General features: G+C 48.9%; 21 non-coding genes across 21 annotated transcripts; all 21 read right to left on the bottom strand.

The window, feature by feature from the left end:
- Positions 1 to 460: 460 nt before the first annotated feature.
- Positions 461 to 542, bottom strand: Trnas-uga (transfer RNA serine (anticodon UGA)). The gene has a single exon. It is a non-coding gene; the product is annotated as a tRNA-Ser (tRNA).
- A 697-nt stretch (positions 543 to 1,239) lies between these two features.
- Positions 1,240 to 1,321, bottom strand: Trnas-cga (transfer RNA serine (anticodon CGA)). The gene has a single exon. It is a non-coding gene; the product is annotated as a tRNA-Ser (tRNA).
- A 137-nt stretch (positions 1,322 to 1,458) lies between these two features.
- On the bottom strand, positions 1,459 to 1,531 carry Trnak-uuu (transfer RNA lysine (anticodon UUU)). Its single transcript has one exon. It is a non-coding gene; the product is annotated as a tRNA-Lys (tRNA).
- A 536-nt stretch (positions 1,532 to 2,067) lies between these two features.
- On the bottom strand, positions 2,068 to 2,140 carry Trnaf-gaa (transfer RNA phenylalanine (anticodon GAA)). The gene has a single exon. It is a non-coding gene; the product is annotated as a tRNA-Phe (tRNA).
- A 560-nt stretch (positions 2,141 to 2,700) lies between these two features.
- On the bottom strand, positions 2,701 to 2,782 carry Trnas-uga (transfer RNA serine (anticodon UGA)). The gene has a single exon. It is a non-coding gene; the product is annotated as a tRNA-Ser (tRNA).
- Positions 2,783 to 3,479: 697 nt separating this feature from the next.
- On the bottom strand, positions 3,480 to 3,561 carry Trnas-cga (transfer RNA serine (anticodon CGA)). Its single transcript has one exon. It is a non-coding gene; the product is annotated as a tRNA-Ser (tRNA).
- A 137-nt stretch (positions 3,562 to 3,698) lies between these two features.
- On the bottom strand, positions 3,699 to 3,771 carry Trnak-uuu (transfer RNA lysine (anticodon UUU)). Its single transcript has one exon. It is a non-coding gene; the product is annotated as a tRNA-Lys (tRNA).
- A 536-nt stretch (positions 3,772 to 4,307) lies between these two features.
- Positions 4,308 to 4,380, bottom strand: Trnaf-gaa (transfer RNA phenylalanine (anticodon GAA)). Its single transcript has one exon. It is a non-coding gene; the product is annotated as a tRNA-Phe (tRNA).
- A 560-nt stretch (positions 4,381 to 4,940) lies between these two features.
- Trnas-uga (transfer RNA serine (anticodon UGA)) lies at positions 4,941 to 5,022 on the bottom strand. The gene has a single exon. It is a non-coding gene; the product is annotated as a tRNA-Ser (tRNA).
- A 697-nt stretch (positions 5,023 to 5,719) lies between these two features.
- On the bottom strand, positions 5,720 to 5,801 carry Trnas-cga (transfer RNA serine (anticodon CGA)). The gene has a single exon. It is a non-coding gene; the product is annotated as a tRNA-Ser (tRNA).
- Positions 5,802 to 5,938: 137 nt separating this feature from the next.
- Trnak-uuu (transfer RNA lysine (anticodon UUU)) lies at positions 5,939 to 6,011 on the bottom strand. Its single transcript has one exon. It is a non-coding gene; the product is annotated as a tRNA-Lys (tRNA).
- Positions 6,012 to 6,547: 536 nt separating this feature from the next.
- Positions 6,548 to 6,620, bottom strand: Trnaf-gaa (transfer RNA phenylalanine (anticodon GAA)). The gene has a single exon. It is a non-coding gene; the product is annotated as a tRNA-Phe (tRNA).
- A 561-nt stretch (positions 6,621 to 7,181) lies between these two features.
- Positions 7,182 to 7,263, bottom strand: Trnas-uga (transfer RNA serine (anticodon UGA)). The gene has a single exon. It is a non-coding gene; the product is annotated as a tRNA-Ser (tRNA).
- A 708-nt stretch (positions 7,264 to 7,971) lies between these two features.
- Trnas-cga (transfer RNA serine (anticodon CGA)) lies at positions 7,972 to 8,053 on the bottom strand. Its single transcript has one exon. It is a non-coding gene; the product is annotated as a tRNA-Ser (tRNA).
- A 137-nt stretch (positions 8,054 to 8,190) lies between these two features.
- Positions 8,191 to 8,263, bottom strand: Trnak-uuu (transfer RNA lysine (anticodon UUU)). Its single transcript has one exon. It is a non-coding gene; the product is annotated as a tRNA-Lys (tRNA).
- A 536-nt stretch (positions 8,264 to 8,799) lies between these two features.
- On the bottom strand, positions 8,800 to 8,872 carry Trnaf-gaa (transfer RNA phenylalanine (anticodon GAA)). Its single transcript has one exon. It is a non-coding gene; the product is annotated as a tRNA-Phe (tRNA).
- Positions 8,873 to 9,432: 560 nt separating this feature from the next.
- Positions 9,433 to 9,514, bottom strand: Trnas-uga (transfer RNA serine (anticodon UGA)). The gene has a single exon. It is a non-coding gene; the product is annotated as a tRNA-Ser (tRNA).
- A 708-nt stretch (positions 9,515 to 10,222) lies between these two features.
- Trnas-cga (transfer RNA serine (anticodon CGA)) lies at positions 10,223 to 10,304 on the bottom strand. Its single transcript has one exon. It is a non-coding gene; the product is annotated as a tRNA-Ser (tRNA).
- A 137-nt stretch (positions 10,305 to 10,441) lies between these two features.
- Positions 10,442 to 10,514, bottom strand: Trnak-uuu (transfer RNA lysine (anticodon UUU)). The gene has a single exon. It is a non-coding gene; the product is annotated as a tRNA-Lys (tRNA).
- Positions 10,515 to 11,050: 536 nt separating this feature from the next.
- On the bottom strand, positions 11,051 to 11,123 carry Trnaf-gaa (transfer RNA phenylalanine (anticodon GAA)). Its single transcript has one exon. It is a non-coding gene; the product is annotated as a tRNA-Phe (tRNA).
- Positions 11,124 to 11,683: 560 nt separating this feature from the next.
- Positions 11,684 to 11,765, bottom strand: Trnas-uga (transfer RNA serine (anticodon UGA)). Its single transcript has one exon. It is a non-coding gene; the product is annotated as a tRNA-Ser (tRNA).
- Between the last annotated feature and the right edge of the window lie 750 nt (positions 11,766 to 12,515).

Raw genomic sequence — 12,515 nt, forward strand, 5'->3', positions numbered from 1 at the left:
CGAGCAGCAGATGCAGTGAAGTACCACACACATTTCTTCTGATTCCATCATCGTAAGAAGCAAACATGTCGACTCGATTCATGTAATATTGACTTCGCTTTCTCTAGAAAACCTTTGCTATATCGATGCCACGTGCAACTCGTGTGCAGAGAACGAGACACAAGAAGGAGTGAGCCTCTCTACCATGTGAGAGGCAGTATCTAGCAGATACACACGCTAAAACATTTGACTTGCGTTAGCTCATAAATTGCTACACGTAATTGTCTGCAAGCTAAAATGGACACATCTGCACTGACACCTGGTGGACGGCAGTGTGACGAGGCGATGAGCTGTGGCTTCTGGGTGCGACTGTAGCGCTGCAGCCAATAACACTGCACATTGCCGGCGACCCACGTGTTTAGTAGTGACGCAACTGCTAGAATGCAGCTGAACGTCCATCTTTTGAGAGCTACAAAATTTCCGCAGTCAGCAGGACTCGAACCTACGCTCCCAGAGGGAATCTGATTTCAAGTCAGACGCCTTAACCACTCGGCCACGACTGCCGGTAGCAGTAGCGTCTTCCGACAAGTGAAAGTGCACCTTTAGAAGCAATCCAATGGCAGAAAGCGGCGTGGCCTCACTCTTCTCTGTAGTGTTTCCATTGCCAGCACATTAGCCGTTACGAAAGTGTATTAATTTTCGCCTAGACATGGCGTTGAACCCAACACCCTTTGGTTGAAAATCAAACGCTCTACCGACTGAGCTATCGTACAGCTGCGTGGCGTGCGAGTGATTCGCATGACGTAATTACTGGCTTATGGCTCCAATGGCGACTTCACCGACTTCCCACTGACGCTAGTTTTCTGTCGTCTTAAGTGGTCGACATACTTGCAAGTAGCTGCGAGATCTTAAGAAAAGAAACGCTGCACCATTGCTTTTTCCGCACTCGAATGACTGAATTGCGATTCTTAAAAAAGAGAGAAATGAATGTTGGCTCTGTCCAACGCTTCCAAGCACGTCTGTGTACTCACGAACTCGGCGTCGACGCGAGAAAATGACGGGAGCGCACTCGTGGGCCTGCGACGGCTTTCTGCAGTCCCAGCGTCAGTGAGAGGAGAACCGGTAGCCACAGTAAGCAGCAGCCGTCGCGACACTCAGTATTGTTAAACGGAAATTTTCGTCTTGTTGAAGATGGCGCCATCGGTTTGCAACCGCGTTCACGTGTGTGAAAATATTTGCTCCTCTTTACGCAAAATCGCACGCAGCCGGTAGGATTCGAACCTACGCTCCCAGAGGGAATCTGATTTCGAGTCAGACGCCTTAACCACCCCGCCACGACTGCCCGTAGGTCGAGGTTCTCCGACACATGCAACTTCTACGGTTTAAAGCTATGTGGCATCAGAAAACGGCGTAGCTGCATTCTTTTCCGTAGTGTTTCCACCGCTACCAGAGGAATCGCTACCAAAGTATTAAAATATCCGCTCGAACAGGGACTTGAACCCTGGACCCTTAGGTTAAAAGCCTAATGCTCTACCGACTGAGCTATCCGGGCTCACACGACAGTACAGAACATCCCACGATGCACAGCTGTACATTGACTCATGTCCTTCACAGCTGTGCTATCGCTGCATGGAGCTGTTACTAATTAAACGTCGCCTGAATGCTGTCTACAAACGTGTCGCGCTAAGCTTGTAGCAGACTATCGAAGAATGCTGACACCCGATGCAAAAACAAACCGCAGCAGTCGTTAGGTCTCATACGTTGGAGTAGAGGATTTACGTGTTTTGTCGACACTCACTGAGTAATTGGAAATTTCACAAGCATTTCGAATGCAATGCTTCCCACGTTTGCGCTCATTTCACGGTTCCGTTGGAGACGTTCTTCACCTCCTGACACAAAAAAAGGAACGCAGTCGGTAGGACTTTTCGTATTTTCTTACTTCTCAGGGAGTTGCCTACTGTGTTCCTCTTACGGCAAGCACTAGACAACCTGAACAGTTACAGGATAGAGTCATTTTTGTTATCGGCTGTACCTACATCATCACAGACTCGGAGCAATTCCATTGGCATCAGCTTCAAAACATACGCTTGCCGAAACCCGGGATCGAACCAGGGACCTTTAGATCTTCAGTCTAACGCTCTCCCAACTGAGCTATTTCGGCTCACACCTAAGTCCGCAGATTTGCGCGTCTTCGTTAACCTCTGAATCGCCGCCAATTTCACAGTCATCTTCGTCTGATAAGACATAGGGACGCTGAAAGGCGAGCAGCAGATGCAGTGAAGTACCACACACATTTCTTCTGATTCCATCATCGTAAGAAGCAAACATGTCGACTCGATTCATGTAATATTGACTTCGCTTTCTCTAGAAAACCTTTGCTATATCGATGCCACGTGCAACTCGTGTGCAGAGAACGAGACACAAGAAGGAGTGAGCCTCTCTACCATGTGAGAGGCAGTATCTAGCAGATACACACGCTAAAACATTTGACTTGCGTTAGCTCATAAATTGCTACACGTAATTGTCTGCAAGCTAAAATGGACACATCTGCACTGACACCTGGTGGACGGCAGTGTGACGAGGCGATGAGCTGTGGCTTCTGGGTGCGACTGTAGCGCTGCAGCCAATAACACTGCACATTGCCGGCGACCCACGTGTTTAGTAGTGACGCAACTGCTAGAATGCAGCTGAACGTCCATCTTTTGAGAGCTACAAAATTTCCGCAGTCAGCAGGACTCGAACCTACGCTCCCAGAGGGAATCTGATTTCAAGTCAGACGCCTTAACCACTCGGCCACGACTGCCGGTAGCAGTAGCGTCTTCCGACAAGTGAAAGTGCACCTTTAGAAGCAATCCAATGGCAGAAAGCGGCGTGGCCTCACTCTTCTCTGTAGTGTTTCCATTGCCAGCACATTAGCCGTTACGAAAGTGTATTAATTTTCGCCTAGACATGGCGTTGAACCCAACACCCTTTGGTTGAAAATCAAACGCTCTACCGACTGAGCTATCGTACAGCTGCGTGGCGTGCGAGTGATTCGCATGACGTAATTACTGGCTTATGGCTCCAATGGCGACTTCACCGACTTCCCACTGACGCTAGTTTTCTGTCGTCTTAAGTGGTCGACATACTTGCAAGTAGCTGCGAGATCTTAAGAAAAGAAACGCTGCACCATTGCTTTTTCCGCACTCGAATGACTGAATTGCGATTCTTAAAAAAGAGAGAAATGAATGTTGGCTCTGTCCAACGCTTCCAAGCACGTCTGTGTACTCACGAACTCGGCGTCGACGCGAGAAAATGACGGGAGCGCACTCGTGGGCCTGCGACGGCTTTCTGCAGTCCCAGCGTCAGTGAGAGGAGAACCGGTAGCCACAGTAAGCAGCAGCCGTCGCGACACTCAGTATTGTTAAACGGAAATTTTCGTCTTGTTGAAGATGGCGCCATCGGTTTGCAACCGCGTTCACGTGTGTGAAAATATTTGCTCCTCTTTACGCAAAATCGCACGCAGCCGGTAGGATTCGAACCTACGCTCCCAGAGGGAATCTGATTTCGAGTCAGACGCCTTAACCACCCCGCCACGACTGCCCGTAGGTCGAGGTTCTCCGACACATGCAACTTCTACGGTTTAAAGCTATGTGGCATCAGAAAACGGCGTAGCTGCATTCTTTTCCGTAGTGTTTCCACCGCTACCAGAGGAATCGCTACCAAAGTATTAAAATATCCGCTCGAACAGGGACTTGAACCCTGGACCCTTAGGTTAAAAGCCTAATGCTCTACCGACTGAGCTATCCGGGCTCACACGACAGTACAGAACATCCCACGATGCACAGCTGTACATTGACTCATGTCCTTCACAGCTGTGCTATCGCTGCATGGAGCTGTTACTAATTAAACGTCGCCTGAATGCTGTCTACAAACGTGTCGCGCTAAGCTTGTAGCAGACTATCGAAGAATGCTGACACCCGATGCAAAAACAAACCGCAGCAGTCGTTAGGTCTCATACGTTGGAGTAGAGGATTTACGTGTTTTGTCGACACTCACTGAGTAATTGGAAATTTCACAAGCATTTCGAATGCAATGCTTCCCACGTTTTCGCTCATTTCACGGTTCCGTTGGAGACGTTCTTCACCTCCTGACACAAAAAAAGGAACGCAGTCGGTAGGACTTTTCGTATTTTCTTACTTCTCAGGGAGTTGCCTACTGTGTTCCTCTTACGGCAAGCACTAGACAACCTGAACAGTTACAGGATAGAGTCATTTTTGTTATCGGCTGTACCTACATCATCACAGACTCGGAGCAATTCCATTGGCATCAGCTTCAAAACATACGCTTGCCGAAACCCGGGATCGAACCAGGGACCTTTAGATCTTCAGTCTAACGCTCTCCCAACTGAGCTATTTCGGCTCACACCTAAGTCCGCAGATTTGCGCGTCTTCGTTAACCTCTGAATCGCCGCCAATTTCACAGTCATCTTCGTCTGATAAGACATAGGGACGCTGAAAGGCGAGCAGCAGATGCAGTGAAGTACCACACACATTTCTTCTGATTCCATCATCGTAAGAAGCAAACATGTCGACTCGATTCATGTAATATTGACTTCGCTTTCTCTAGAAAACCTTTGCTATATCGATGCCACGTGCAACTCGTGTGCAGAGAACGAGACACAAGAAGGAGTGAGCCTCTCTACCATGTGAGAGGCAGTATCTAGCAGATACACACGCTAAAACATTTGACTTGCGTTAGCTCATAAATTGCTACACGTAATTGTCTGCAAGCTAAAATGGACACATCTGCACTGACACCTGGTGGACGGCAGTGTGACGAGGCGATGAGCTGTGGCTTCTGGGTGCGACTGTAGCGCTGCAGCCAATAACACTGCACATTGCCGGCGACCCACGTGTTTAGTAGTGACGCAACTGCTAGAATGCAGCTGAACGTCCATCTTTTGAGAGCTACAAAATTTCCGCAGTCAGCAGGACTCGAACCTACGCTCCCAGAGGGAATCTGATTTCAAGTCAGACGCCTTAACCACTCGGCCACGACTGCCGGTAGCAGTAGCGTCTTCCGACAAGTGAAAGTGCACCTTTAGAAGCAATCCAATGGCAGAAAGCGGCGTGGCCTCACTCTTCTCTGTAGTGTTTCCATTGCCAGCACATTAGCCGTTACGAAAGTGTATTAATTTTCGCCTAGACATGGCGTTGAACCCAACACCCTTTGGTTGAAAATCAAACGCTCTACCGACTGAGCTATCGTACAGCTGCGTGGCGTGCGAGTGATTCGCATGACGTAATTACTGGCTTATGGCTCCAATGGCGACTTCACCGACTTCCCACTGACGCTAGTTTTCTGTCGTCTTAAGTGGTCGACATACTTGCAAGTAGCTGCGAGATCTTAAGAAAAGAAACGCTGCACCATTGCTTTTTCCGCACTCGAATGACTGAATTGCGATTCTTAAAAAAGAGAGAAATGAATGTTGGCTCTGTCCAACGCTTCCAAGCACGTCTGTGTACTCACGAACTCGGCGTCGACGCGAGAAAATGACGGGAGCGCACTCGTGGGCCTGCGACGGCTTTCTGCAGTCCCAGCGTCAGTGAGAGGAGAACCGGTAGCCACAGTAAGCAGCAGCCGTCGCGACACTCAGTATTGTTAAACGGAAATTTTCGTCTTGTTGAAGATGGCGCCATCGGTTTGCAACCGCGTTCACGTGTGTGAAAATATTTGCTCCTCTTTACGCAAAATCGCACGCAGCCGGTAGGATTCGAACCTACGCTCCCAGAGGGAATCTGATTTCGAGTCAGACGCCTTAACCACCCCGCCACGACTGCCCGTAGGTCGAGGTTCTCCGACACATGCAACTTCTACGGTTTAAAGCTATGTGGCATCAGAAAACGGCGTAGCTGCATTCTTTTCCGTAGTGTTTCCACCGCTACCAGAGGAATCGCTACCAAAGTATTAAAATATCCGCTCGAACAGGGACTTGAACCCTGGACCCTTAGGTTAAAAGCCTAATGCTCTACCGACTGAGCTATCCGGGCTCACACGACAGTACAGAACATCCCACGATGCACAGCTGTACATTGACTCATGTCCTTCACAGCTGTGCTATCGCTGCATGGAGCTGTTACTAATTAAACGTCGCCTGAATGCTGTCTACAAACGTGTCGCGCTAAGCTTGTAGCAGACTATCGAAGAATGCTGACACCCGATGCAAAAACAAACCGCAGCAGTCGTTAGGTCTCATACGTTGGAGTAGAGGATTTACGTGTTTTGTCGACACTCACTGAGTAATTGGAAATTTCACAAGCATTTCGAATGCAATGCTTCCCACGTTTTCGCTCATTTCACGGTTCCGTTGGAGACGTTCTTCACCTCCTGACACAAAAAAAGGAACGCAGTCGGTAGGACTTTTCGTATTTTCTTACTTCTCAGGGAGTTGCCTACTGTGTTCCTCTTACGGCAAGCACTAGACAACCTGAACAGTTACAGGATAGAGTCATTTTTGTTATCGGCTGTACCTACATCATCACAGACTCGGAGCAATTCCATTGGCATCAGCTTCAAAACATACGCTTGCCGAAACCCGGGATCGAACCAGGGACCTTTAGATCTTCAGTCTAACGCTCTCCCAACTGAGCTATTTCGGCTCACACCTAAGTCCGCAGATTTGCGCGTCTTCGTTAACCTCTGAATCGCCGCCAATTTCACAGTCATCTTCGTCTGATAAGACATAGGGACGCTGAAAGGCGAGCAGCAGATGCAGTGAAGTACCACACACATTTCTTCTGATTCCATCATCGTAAGAAGCAAACATGTCGACTCGATTCATGTAATATTGACTTCGCTTTCTCTAGAAAACCTTTGCTATATCGATGCCACGTGCAACTCGTGTGCAGAGAACGAGACACAAGAAGGAGTGAGCCTCTCTACCATGTGAGAGGCAGTATCTAGCAGATACACACGCTAAAACATTTGACTTGCGTTAGCTCATAAATTGCTACACGTAATTGTCTGCAAGCTAAAATGGACACATCTGCACTGACACCTGGTGGACGGCAGTGTGACGAGGCGATGAGCTGTGGCTTCTGGGTGCGACTGTAGCGCTGCAGCCAATAACACTGCACATTGCCGGCGACCCACGTGTTTAGTAGTGACGCAACTGCTAGAATGCAGCTGAACGTCCATCTTTTGATGAGCTACAAAATTTCCGCAGTCAGCAGGACTCGAACCTACGCTCCCAGAGGGAATCTGATTTCAAGTCAGACGCCTTAACCACTCGGCCACGACTGCCGGTAGCAGTAGCGTCTTCCGACAAGTGAAAGTGCACCTTTAGAAGCAATCCAATGGCAGAAAGCGGCGTGGCCTCACTCTTTTCTGTAGTGTTTCCATTGCCAGCACATTAGCCGTTACGAAAGTGTATTAATTTTCGCCAAGACATGGCGTTGAACCCAACACCCTTTGGTTGAAAATCAAACGCTCTACCGACTGAGCTATCGTACAGCTGCGTGGCGGGCGAGTGATTCGCATGACGTAATTACTGGCTTATGGCTCCAATGGCGACTTCACCGACTTCCCACTGACGCACCGCTGACGCTAGTTTTCTGTCGTCTTAAGTGGTCGACATACTTGCAAGTAGCTGCGAGATCTTAAGAAAAGAAACGCTGCACCATTGCTTTTTCCGCACTCGAATGACTGAATTGCGATTCTTAAAAAAGAGAGAAATGAATGTTGGCTCTGTCCAACGCTTCCAAGCACGTCTGTGTACTCACGAACTCGGCGTCGACGCGAGAAAATGACGGGAGCGCACTCGTGGGCCTGCGACGGCTTTCTGCAGTCCCAGCGTCAGTGAGAGGAGAACCGGTAGCCACAGTAAGCAGCAGCCGTCGCGACACTCAGTATTGTTAAACGGAAATTTTCGTCTTGTTGAAGATGGCGCCATCGGTTTGCAACCGCGTTCACGTGTGTGAAAATATTTGCTCCTCTTTACGCAAAATCGCACGCAGCCGGTAGGATTCGAACCTACGCTCCCAGAGGGAATCTGATTTCGAGTCAGACGCCTTAACCACCCCGCCACGACTGCCCGTAGGTCGAGGTTCTCCGACACATGCAACTTCTACGGTTTAAAGCTATGTGGCATCAGAAAACGGCGTAGCTGCATTCTTTTCCGTAGTGTTTCCACCGCTACCAGAGGAATCGCTACCAAAGTATTAAAATATCCGCTCGAACAGGGACTTGAACCCTGGACCCTTAGGTTAAAAGCCTAATGCTCTACCGACTGAGCTATCCGGGCTCACACGACAGTACAGAACATCCCACGATGCACAGCTGTACATTGACTCATGTCCTTCACAGCTGTGCTATCGCTGCATGGAGCTGTTACTAATTAAACGTCGCCTGAATGCTGTCTACAAACGTGTCGCGCTAAGCTTGTAGCAGACTATCGAAGAATGCTGACACCCGATGCAAAAACAAACCGCAGCAGTCGTTAGGTCTCATACGTTGGAGTAGAGGATTTACGTGTTTTGTCGACACTCACTGAGTAATTGGAAATTTCACAAGCATTTCGAATGCAATGCTTCCCACGTTTTCGCTCATTTCACGGTTCCGTTGGAGACGTTCTTCACCTCCTGACACAAAAAAAGGAACGCAGTCGGTAGGACTTTTCGTATTTTCTTACTTCTCAGGGAGTTGCCTACTGTGTTCCTCTTACGGCAAGCACTAGACAACCTGAACAGTTACAGGATAGAGTCATTTTTGTTATCGGCTGTACCTACATCATCACAGACTCGGAGCAATTCCATTGGCATCAGCTTCAAAACATACGCTTGCCGAAACCCGGGATCGAACCAGGGACCTTTAGATCTTCAGTCTAACGCTCTCCCAACTGAGCTATTTCGGCTCACACCTAAGTCCGCAGATTTGCGCGTCTTCGTTAACCTCTGAATCGCCGCCAATTTCACAGTCATCTTCGTCTGATAAGACATAGGGACGCTGAAAGGCGAGCAGCAGATGCAGTGAAGTACCACACACATTTCTTCTGATTCCATCATCGTAAGAAGCAAACATGTCGACTCGATTCATGTAATATTGACTTCGCTTTCTCTAGAAAACCTTTGCTATATCGATGCCACGTGCAACTCGTGTGCAGAGAACGAGACACAAGAAGGAGTGAGCCTCTCTACCATGTGAGAGGCAGTATCTAGCAGATACACACGCTAAAACATTTGACTTGCGTTAGCTCATAAATTGCTACACGTAATTGTCTGCAAGCTAAAATGGACACATCTGCACTGACACCTGGTGGACGGCAGTGTGACGAGGCGATGAGCTGTGGCTTCTGGGTGCGACTGTAGCGCTGCAGCCAATAACACTGCACATTGCCGGCGACCCACGTGTTTAGTAGTGACGCAACTGCTAGAATGCAGCTGAACGTCCATCTTTTGAGAGCTACAAAATTTCCGCAGTCAGCAGGACTCGAACCTACGCTCCCAGAGGGAATCTGATTTCAAGTCAGACGCCTTAACCACTCGGCCACGACTGCCGGTAGCAGTAGCGTCTTCCGACAAGTGAAAGTGCACCTTTAGAAGCAATCCAATGGCAGAAAGCGGCGTGGCCTCACTCTTTTCTGTAGTGTTTCCATTGCCAGCACATTAGCCGTTACGAAAGTGTATTAATTTTCGCCAAGACATGGCGTTGAACCCAACACCCTTTGGTTGAAAATCAAACGCTCTACCGACTGAGCTATCGTACAGCTGCGTGGCGGGCGAGTGATTCGCATGACGTAATTACTGGCTTATGGCTCCAATGGCGACTTCACCGACTTCCCACTGACGCACCGCTGACGCTAGTTTTCTGTCGTCTTAAGTGGTCGACATACTTGCAAGTAGCTGCGAGATCTTAAGAAAAGAAACGCTGCACCATTGCTTTTTCCGCACTCGAATGACTGAATTGCGATTCTTAAAAAAGAGAGAAATGAATGTTGGCTCTGTCCAACGCTTCCAAGCACGTCTGTGTACTCACGAACTCGGCGTCGACGCGAGAAAATGACGGGAGCGCACTCGTGGGCCTGCGACGGCTTTCTGCAGTCCCAGCGTCAGTGAGAGGAGAACCGGTAGCCACAGTAAGCAGCAGCCGTCGCGACACTCAGTATTGTTAAACGGAAATTTTCGTCTTGTTGAAGATGGCGCCATCGGTTTGCAACCGCGTTCACGTGTGTGAAAATATTTGCTCCTCTTTACGCAAAATCGCACGCAGCCGGTAGGATTCGAACCTACGCTCCCAGAGGGAATCTGATTTCGAGTCAGACGCCTTAACCACCCCGCCACGACTGCCCGTAGGTCGAGGTTCTCCGACACATGCAACTTCTACGTTTTAAAGCTATGTGGCATCAGAAAACGGCGTAGCTGCATTCTTTTCCGTAGTGTTTCCACCGCTACCAGAGGAATCGCTACCAAAGTATTAAAATATCCGCTCGAACAGGGACTTGAACCCTGGACCCTTAGGTTAAAAGCCTAATGCTCTACCGACTGAGCTATCCGGGCTCACACGACAGTACAGAACATCCCACGATGCACAGCTGTACATTGACTCATGTCCTTCACAGCTGTGCTATCGCTGCATGGAGCTGTTACTAATTAAACGTCGCCTGAATGCTGTCTACAAACGTGTCGCGCTAAGCTTGTAGCAGACTATCGAAGAATGCTGACACCCGATGCAAAAACAAACCGCAGCAGTCGTTAGGTCTCATACGTTGGAGTAGAGGATTTACGTGTTTTGTCGACACTCACTGAGTAATTGGAAATTTCACAAGCATTTCGAATGCAATGCTTCCCACGTTTTCGCTCATTTCACGGTTCCGTTGGAGACGTTCTTCACCTCCTGACACAAAAAAAGGAACGCAGTCGGTAGGACTTTTCGTATTTTCTTACTTCTCAGGGAGTTGCCTACTGTGTTCCTCTTACGGCAAGCACTAGACAACCTGAACAGTTACAGGATAGAGTCATTTTTGTTATCGGCTGTACCTACATCATCACAGACTCGGAGCAATTCCATTGGCATCAGCTTCAAAACATACGCTTGCCGAAACCCGGGATCGACCCAGGGACCTTTAGATCTTCAGTCTAACGCTCTCCCAACTGAGCTATTTCGGCTCACACCTAAGTCCGCAGATTTGCGCGTCTTCGTTAACCTCTGAATCGCCGCCAATTTCACAGTCATCTTCGTCTGATAAGACATAGGGACGCTGAAAGGCGAGCAGCAGATGCAGTGAAGTACCACACACATTTCTTCTGATTCCATCATCGTAAGAAGCAAACATGTCGACTCGATTCATGTAATATTGACTTCGCTTTCTCTAGAAAACCTTTGCTATATCGATGCCACGTGCAACTCGTGTGCAGAGAACGAGACACAAGAAGGAGTGAGCCTCTCTACCATGTGAGAGGCAGTATCTAGCAGATACACACGCTAAAACATTTGACTTGCGTTAGCTCATAAATTGCTACACGTAATTGTCTGCAAGCTAAAATGGACACATCTGCACTGACACCTGGTGGACGGCAGTGTGACGAGGCGATGAGCTGTGGCTTCTGGGTGCGACTGTAGCGCTGCAGCCAATAACACTGCACATTGCCGGCGACCCACGTGTTTAGTAGTGACGCAACTGCTAGAATGCAGCTGAACGTCCATCTTTTGAGAGCTACAAAATTTCCGCAGTCAGCAGGACTCGAACCTACGCTCCCAGAGGGAATCTGATTTCAAGTCAGACGCCTTAACCACTCGGCCACGACTGCCGGTAGCAGTAGCGTCTTCCGACAAGTGAAAGTGCACCTTTAGAAGCAATCCAATGGCAGAAAGCGGCGTGGCCTCACTCTTTTCTGTAGTGTTTCCATTGCCAGCACATTAGCCGTTACGAAAGTGTATTAATTTTCGCCAAGACATGGCGTTGAACCCAACACCCTTTGGTTGAAAATCAAACGCTCTACCGACTGAGCTATCGTACAGCTGCGTGGCGGGCGAGTGATTCGCATGACGTAATTACTGGCTTATGGCTCCAATGGCGACTTCACCGACTTCCCACTGACGCACCGCTGACGCTAGTTTTCTGTCGTCTTAAGTGGTCGACATACTTGCAAGTAGCTGCGAGATCTTAAGAAAAGAAACGCTGCACCATTGCTTTTTCCGCACTCGAATGACTGAATTGCGATTCTTAAAAAAGAGAGAAATGAATGTTGGCTCTGTCCAACGCTTCCAAGCACGTCTGTGTACTCACGAACTCGGCGTCGACGCGAGAAAATGACGGGAGCGCACTCGTGGGCCTGCGACGGCTTTCTGCAGTCCCAGCGTCAGTGAGAGGAGAACCGGTAGCCACAGTAAGCAGCAGCCGTCGCGACACTCAGTATTGTTAAACGGAAATTTTCGTCTTGTTGAAGATGGCGCCATCGGTTTGCAACCGCGTTCACGTGTGTGAAAATATTTGCTCCTCTTTACGCAAAATCGCACGCAGCCGGTAGGATTCGAACCTACGCTCCCAGAGGGAATCT

Source organism: Schistocerca gregaria, unplaced genomic scaffold, assembly GCF_023897955.1.
Source record: "Schistocerca gregaria isolate iqSchGreg1 unplaced genomic scaffold, iqSchGreg1.2 ptg000857l, whole genome shotgun sequence".
NCBI classification, from domain to species: domain Eukaryota; kingdom Metazoa; phylum Arthropoda; class Insecta; order Orthoptera; family Acrididae; genus Schistocerca; species Schistocerca gregaria.